Source organism: Hemitrygon akajei, chromosome 16, assembly GCF_048418815.1.
Source record: "Hemitrygon akajei chromosome 16, sHemAka1.3, whole genome shotgun sequence".
Classification (NCBI taxonomy): domain Eukaryota; kingdom Metazoa; phylum Chordata; class Chondrichthyes; order Myliobatiformes; family Dasyatidae; genus Hemitrygon; species Hemitrygon akajei.
The window spans coordinates 46,460,920-46,468,806 of record NC_133139.1 but is presented as its reverse complement, the minus strand read 5'-3'; positions in this window follow the sequence as shown (position 1 = coordinate 46,468,806).

The window sequence follows — 7,887 nt, the reverse complement described above, 5'->3', positions numbered from 1 at the left end:
GCGGCATCCTTTTCATCTAGGTATGCCCTTACATCATCGGGAACACAAAGTCTTAAAGTCTTCAATCACAACCAGCTCTTCAAGCTGTCCAAACCCTCAGTTACCCCTTCCACAGTATACCAGTAATTGAAGTACACCTGTTTCTCATGGGCAAACTCTACATAAGTTTGGCTCCTGGACTTCCTTAAATCTCTGAACTTTTGTCTATACACCTCCAGAACCAACTCATGGACTCTGAGCACTGCATCTTTCACTGTATCATAATTCCTTGACTGATCCAGGGTCAGGGCAGAAAACGCCTGCTGAGCCTTCCCCTTCAACACACTTTGCACCATGACAGCCCACTCCGAGCCATTTCCAAGCCTGGACCACCTTTTCGAAGTGTAGGAAATACCGGTCAACCTCAGCTTCATCAAATGGTGGTATTAACTTAATTTCTTGGCTGATATTAAACGGCCAAGATCCAACACGATCTGGCGCTGGACCTCCTTGCTGTATCCTCTCTATCTTAATCAGCTTGCACTGCCCCCACCTTTCTGCTTCATCCCTCTTTTTGTCTACCTCCCTCGCCTCATGTAACCTCTGCTTTTCTGCTCCTTCGGCCTACAGCTGTTTTAATTTCAACTCATACTCATACTTCAGTTTTGCTACCTGAAGTTGAACCTCAGCCTCAGTAAGTACTTTACCTTCAGCTACACTTCGAACACCTTCATTTTGAATTTTCCCTCAGCTTCATAATGCTGTGCTATTAACAGCTGTATCTGAGCCTTCTTCATGCGAGTGGTCACCTTAACTTTTAACTTACGAGCAATTCCCAACAGTACATCCCTCTTGTGGTTCTGCCACAAACTTATTAACCTCAAACTCCATTTCTGCTGATAATCCACTCACACAAACCGAAAGGGAATTTCCCCAATCAAATCAACTAATCAATCAAGCCCCCAACAAATTTTAGAATGGCTCCCACCAATTTTTGTTCATCTCTGGGATGAGTGCCCAATTTGTTACGTATCCCATAATGGGTTAAAAGAACCAGCAGAAATGGACACACCTGGAGTCTGAGTCTTCCGTTATAAACTCTATTTTATTAGTAACTACGTGAATAAAGTGATATAAAACAAGATAAGGTAAACAGGTTAGCAGAGTATATGCATATATATAGGTGAGTAAATAAAGTTCCCAAGCTTCCCCAGCTCAGGTGATTAGGTGATACAGTCTTACAGTGGTATGGTAAGTAATCAGTTCAGTTCTGGAATCTGATTTGAGTAGAGATGGAGAGAGAGAGAGAGAAAGGGAGTTGGTTTGTCTTCCGATGTTGATGCCGATCCTCCACATTGTCCTCCTGCTCCGGAAGCTTATTTAAAGTCACCACTGGAGACCACAGGAAGTGGAATGCCGGTCTGCCACGATAACGCTATCAACCCAGGCCAGGGTTAAACACACCAATAGCATTCCTCCGGCCACTCCTTTGTCCACACTGTGAGCAAAAACCACACCCTTGTCGTGGGCACACAGAGCTCACCAGCGTCCTCCTTGCCTCTGGCATCGTGTGTCTGATTAAAAAGTTGACTGACCTTGCATATATCTCCAAGTGCTGAACACGAGCTCTCCATCATGTAGCTCCACCTTTCAGTTTCCAAGGCTACTCACAGACTTTCTCTCTTGTCCTGCTGCTGAATTAACACACAAGTTGTTCACTCCCTCTCTCTCTCTTTTAAAGGAACAGTCCACTTTAGAATAGTCCTTCAGATCTCGTCACAGGTACCAACACGTACCATGACCTCTGGCTGCTCACTCTCCCCTTCAAGAATATTCTGCAACTGCTCAGAGACATCCTGGACCCTAGCACCCGGGAGGCAACACACTACCCTGATGTCTCTTTTGATACCGCAGATTCTCCTGTCTGTCCACCTAACTACTGAGTCCCCTTTGACTATTGCTCTGTCTAACTTCACCTACCCTTCTGAGGATCAGAGCCAACCACAGTGCTATTGGTCTGGCTGCTGCTGCCTCACCCCCTCAGTGGTATCCAAAGAGGTATACCTGTTGCTGAGGGGAATGACCACAGGGGGACCCTACACTGACTTCTTTCTCCCTTTACACATCTACTCCCCGAATTCTGCACTCTGGCTGTAACCACCTGCTCAAAAGTCACATCTACCAATTTCTCTGCCTCCTGGATGATCCCAAGTTCATCCAATTTCAGCTCCAGCTCCTTAATGCAGTCTTTCATGAGCTGAAGTTGGTTGCCCTTCCCGTAGGTATAGACATTGGGGAGACTATCAGATTCCATGAACTTCCATATCCTACAGGAGGAGCATTCCACTGCCATATCTCTCACCCTGCCTGCACTGTACAATGGGCAACCAAGACCAAATCTTCTAACCTGTTTCGTTGGCCTCACCCTCTTCTTGTCAAAGCCTCTTGAGTCAAAGCCTGACACTCTCACTGTTGGCCTACTCCCAACAATGGCCGCCCTGCTTGTCCCTTCTGTACTTTTATTTACTTCAAAGTGCTCTGCTCTTGACGCTGATTGGGCCTCCAGAATTCAGTTGCCTCCCTCACCACAGACTCAACTTGCAATTAGCCTTTAGGGAATCCTGCACAGGGACTCCCAAGTCCCTTTGCAGCTCAGTTTTTTGTATTTTCTCCTTCATTTCTTCTACCGAAGTTCATGACCATACACTTCCTGATGCTATATTCCATCTGCCATTTCTTTGCCCATTCTCCTAATCTTTCTAAGTCTTTCTGTAGCCTCTCCACTTCTTCAACACTACCTGCCTCTTCTTTATTTTCTTATCATCTGCAAACTTTGCAACAAAGCCATCAATTCCAACATCCAAATCATTGACATATAATGTAAAAAGAATTGGTCCCAACGCAGTCTCCTGCGGAACACCACTACTCTAGCAGCCAGCTAGAAAAGGCTCTCTCTATTCCCACTCTTTGCCTCCTGCCAGTCAACCACTGCTTTGTCCATGCTAGTATCTTTCCTGTAATACTAAAGGCTCTTAACTTGTTGAGCAGCCTCACATGTAGCACCTTGTCAAAGGCCTTGTGAAAATCCAAGTACACAAAATCAACTGATACTCCTTTGTCTATCCTGCTTGTTATTTCTTCAAAGAATTCCAACAGATTTTCCAGGCAAGATTTTCCCTTGAGGAAACTACGGCTTATTTTATCAAATGCATCCAAGTACCCTGAGACCTTTTCCTTATTATTCGACTCAATATCTTCTCAAGCACTGAGGTCAGACTAACTGGCCTATAGTTTCCTTTCTTCTGCTTCTCTCCCTTCTTGAAGAGTGGAGTGACATTTGCAATTTTTCTGTCTCTGGAACCATACAGAATCAATTGATTCTTAAAAGATAATTACTAAGGCCTCCACAATCTTTTCAGGAACATCTTCCAGAACTCTGGCGCATATAAACTGAATCTGAATCTGAATCTGAATATACCATCTGGTCCCAGTGACTTATCTACTGCCAGACCTATCATTTTCCCAAGCACCTTCTCTCTAGTAGTGGTAACTTCACACACCTCATATCTCCTGACACCTGGAACTTCCAGCAGACTACTAATGTCTTCCAGAGTGAAGACTGATGCAAAATACTTGTTCAGTTCATCTGCTAGTTCATCCATTTCTACCTTTCCAGTGTAGTTTTCCAGCAGTCCAATATCTATTCTCGCCTCTTTTTTTACACTTTGTGTATCTGAAGAAGCTTCTAGTATCCTCTTTAATATTACTGGCTAGCTTACTTTTGTATTCCTTCTTTACATTCTTAATGACTTTTTTAGTTGCCTTCTGTTGGTTTTTTAAAAGCTTTCAAATCCTCTAGCTTCCCACTCATTTTTGCTCTATTATATGCCCTCGCTTTGCCTTTTATGTTGGCTTTGACTTCTCTTGTTAGCCAGAGTTGTATCATCTTTCCTTTAGAACATTTTTCCTCTTGGGGATGTAGATAACCTGTGCCTTTTGAATTACTTCTAGAAATTCCAGCCATTGTTGCAATGCCATTATCCCTGCCAGTGTTCTTTTCCAGTCAATTTTGGTCAATTCCTCTCTCATGCCTCTGTAATTCCCTTTACCCACTGAACTACTGATACATCTGACTTTAGCTTCTCCTCATATTTCTGGGTGAATTCAGTCATATTATGATCACTCCAAAGGGTTCTTTTACCTTAAGCTTCATAATCAATTCTGGTTCCTTGCTCATCTCCCAATCCAGAATAGCTGACCCTCTAGTGGGATCAATGAGCTGCTCTAAAAAGCCATCTTGTAAGCACGCTAGAAATTCTTTCTCCTGTAATCTAGCACCAATCTGATTTTCCGGATCTACCTGCATATTGAACTCCCCCATGACTATTGTAACATTGCCATTTTGGCATGCATTTTCTATCTCCTGTTGTAATTTGTAGGCCACATTCTTGCTTCTGTTTTGGGGTCTGTATATAACTCCCATTAGGGTCTTTTTACCTTTGCAGTTCCTTAGCTCTAATGACAAAGAATCAACACCTTCCGACCCTATGTCATCTAATGATTTGTTTTCATTTTTTACCAACAGAGCAATGCTGCTCCCTCTGCCTTCCAGTCTATCCTTTCAGTACAATGTGTATCCTTTGACATTAAGTTCCCACCTATAGACTTTCAGCCATGATTCAGTGATGCCTACAACATCATACCTCTCAATCTGCAATTGTGCTGCAAGTTTATCTATCTTATCCTGTAAACTGCACACTTTCAAATATAACACCTTCAGTCCTATATTCACCCCTTTCAATTTTGGTCACCTTTTAAGTTGCAACTCATCCTGTTGACTGCAATTTTACCCTATCGACAGCCTCTCCTCATTACGCATTGCCTCTGTTTGTAAACCAGCTACTTTATCTTCAGCACTATTATCCGCCTTTCCTACCATTCTCTTGCATTGAAATATATGCTGCTCAGGATACTAGTCACACCGTGCTCAACCTTTTGATTACCAGCTTTGTCTGTGGATTTACCAGGATCTGCCTCCACAACCTCTCCACTAACTGTTCTGGCACTCTGGTTCCCATCACCGTACAACTCTAGATTAAACCTCACCATGTAGCATTAACAAACCTTCCCACTAGGTTATTAGTTCCCCTCCAGTTCAGGTGCAGACTGTCCCTTCTGTACAGGTCCCTCCTTCTCTGGAAGAGAGGCCAATGATCCAAAAATCTTATGCCCTTGTTATGTATTGAACTGTACAATCTTCCTAGTTCTGGCCTCACTAGCTCGTGGTTCAGGTAGCGATCCTGAGATCACAACCCTGGAGGTCCTGCCTTTTAACTTAGCACCTAACTCCCTTTGCAGAACCTCATTATGTGCCTTACCCATGTCATTGATACCTACATGGACTACAACTTCTGGCTGCTCACCCTCCCACTTAAGAATGCTGAGGACTCGATCTGAGATATTCCAGACCCTGGCACCCAGGAAACAAAATACCAACCAGGAATCTCGTTCTCACCTTCAGAACCTCCTGTCCGTTCCCCTGACTAACAAATCCCCTAACACTGCAGCGTGCCTCTTCTGCCCCCTTCCCTTCTGAATCACAGAGGCAGACTCAGTGCCAGAGACCCGACCACACTGATTTTCCTCTGTCAGGTCATCTCCCCCGACAGTATCCAAAGTGATATTCCTGTTGTTGAGGGGAATGGCCACAGGGGTACTCTGCATTGGCTCCTCAACCCCATTTTCCTTCCTGATGGGCACCCAGTTGCCTGTGCCCTGAACTTTGGGTGTAACTACCTCTCTATATGTCCTATCTATCACCCCTTCAGCCTCCTGAATGATCCAGAGTTCGTCCAGTTTCAGCTCCGACTCCTTAACATGGTTTGTTAGCAGCTGGAGCTGGATGCACTTCTGGCAGTTGTAGCCATCAGGGTCACTGGAGGTTTCCTTACCAAGAGGAGCATTCAACTATCCTACCTGTCATCCCCAGTCGAGCAGATATAAATAAGAGTGGAAAAAATTGAGCTTTTCTTTCCTTTGTATTCTCTGCGTGAAGCCTCTCTTCTGAAAACCTCAAAGAGCTAAAGATCACCACTCTATGTCCACACAGACAATGGCTGCTGTGTTTGCCCCTACCTTCCTTTAATTTACTCTTACTAATCAATCCCAAATGCTGATTGGTCGCTGGTCAAAGCTCTATTATGCTGCTGCCTTTATCATCCGGTGGTAGACCTGATTGAAGTTCCCTCCTCTCCAAACTTCCGATGTTCAGATTGGACATTAGACCTGTTAAGTAAGCATGTTTGTTACATGATTTTACTAAGGCATTGTCTTTAATTCAGTGCTTTTTATGCAAGCATGTTTAAATCCACAGTAGCAGAGAGGAGATGGGGCTAGTTCAGATTTTGTGATTTTACTGTTAAGAGTTCCATCTAGTGGTGAGATAGCAGTACCAAATGAAATGACGACACAGAACTGATGATCTGAGATTGTTTTTAACTCAATGTTTCAGAGTTGTTAGTGTTCAACAATGTGGTTATTCAGTCTGGAGGTATAAGAAAGTCTATCTAGAAGTGGACACAATCCTGGGTAAAAAGTCAAACACCAGAAATGCATTTATCTGAAGAGGTAGAAGTTTGCTTAAAAACAAACTATTTAGATACTGAGACACTAAGACTTGCTGCAAACTGAATGTCTGTGTAATTGTTACCTTTTTGAAAAACAGGACACCATGCAGTTGTCCTAACCAATAAGAATCCCAATATGAATATTGACACTGAGAGTCACTTCGATAATTAATGGGATATTTCTCCAATTTTAATGTGCCAGTGAGATAAATGTCAATAATTAGCATACAAGTTTAGATAGATAGATAGATAGATACTTTATTCATCCCCATGGGGAAATTCAACATTTTTTCCAATGCCCCATACACTTGTTGTAGCAAAACTAATTACATACAATACTTAACTCAGTAAAAATATGATTTGCATCTAAATCACTCTCTCAAAAAGCATTAATAATAGCTTTTAAAAGGTTCTTAAGTTGTTTACTTAAATACATTAAATACAATCAACCCCGACACTTTAACATATCTTACTCCTGGTGGTTGAATTGTAAAGCCTAATGGCATTGGGGAGTATTGACCTCTTCATCCTGTCTGAGGAGCATTGCATCGATAGCAACCTGTCGCTGAAACTGCTTCTCTGTCTCTGGATGGTGCTATGTAGAGGATGTTCAGTTTATTGATCAGATTTCAATTTAGTTGTCATTAAGTTTCAATTTTCTTGATTGTTACAACTTTTGAGTTGAAATAACTTTTATACTGTGTGATCCTGGATTTGAACTGTTCCTTTGGGATTGATTTGTTTTAATACCTCACCTCTGGAAGTCTGCCTACGTCCAAAACAGATTGAGCTACATCTCTATATGTCCTATCTATCACCCCTTCGGCCTCCCGAATGATCATCATTAGGTTCTCTGAGTAATAGATTAAGAGAGGCATAAACTCATCCTTGGTCTGCCTCCAAGAAGATGATAATGGCGATCTTTAGCTGCCCTAAAGCTTGGTACAGTTTTCTTGGCCTTGAGGCTAATCTTCCTATAGAGCCCTGTTTCACCCACATTAAACACCCGTTGGGAGGATAGCCTCTTCCTCAATATGTTTCATCCGGTCGGAAATATTTTCTGCTGACTCTCGATCTCTACTTGCTGCTTTCCCTGCAAGAAACTTGTTGTGCAGATGTGCATATTTGTTGAAATGTTCGAACTGGTCAGGGCTGCCCTTTTCTAAAATCATTAACACCATGTTCTTCCAAATCTTGCTGTAACATCTTTGCTTTTCATCATCATCATCAAACTCAGGGACACTTGTCAATGACCGTGATAAGCCACATGTTTAATATTTTT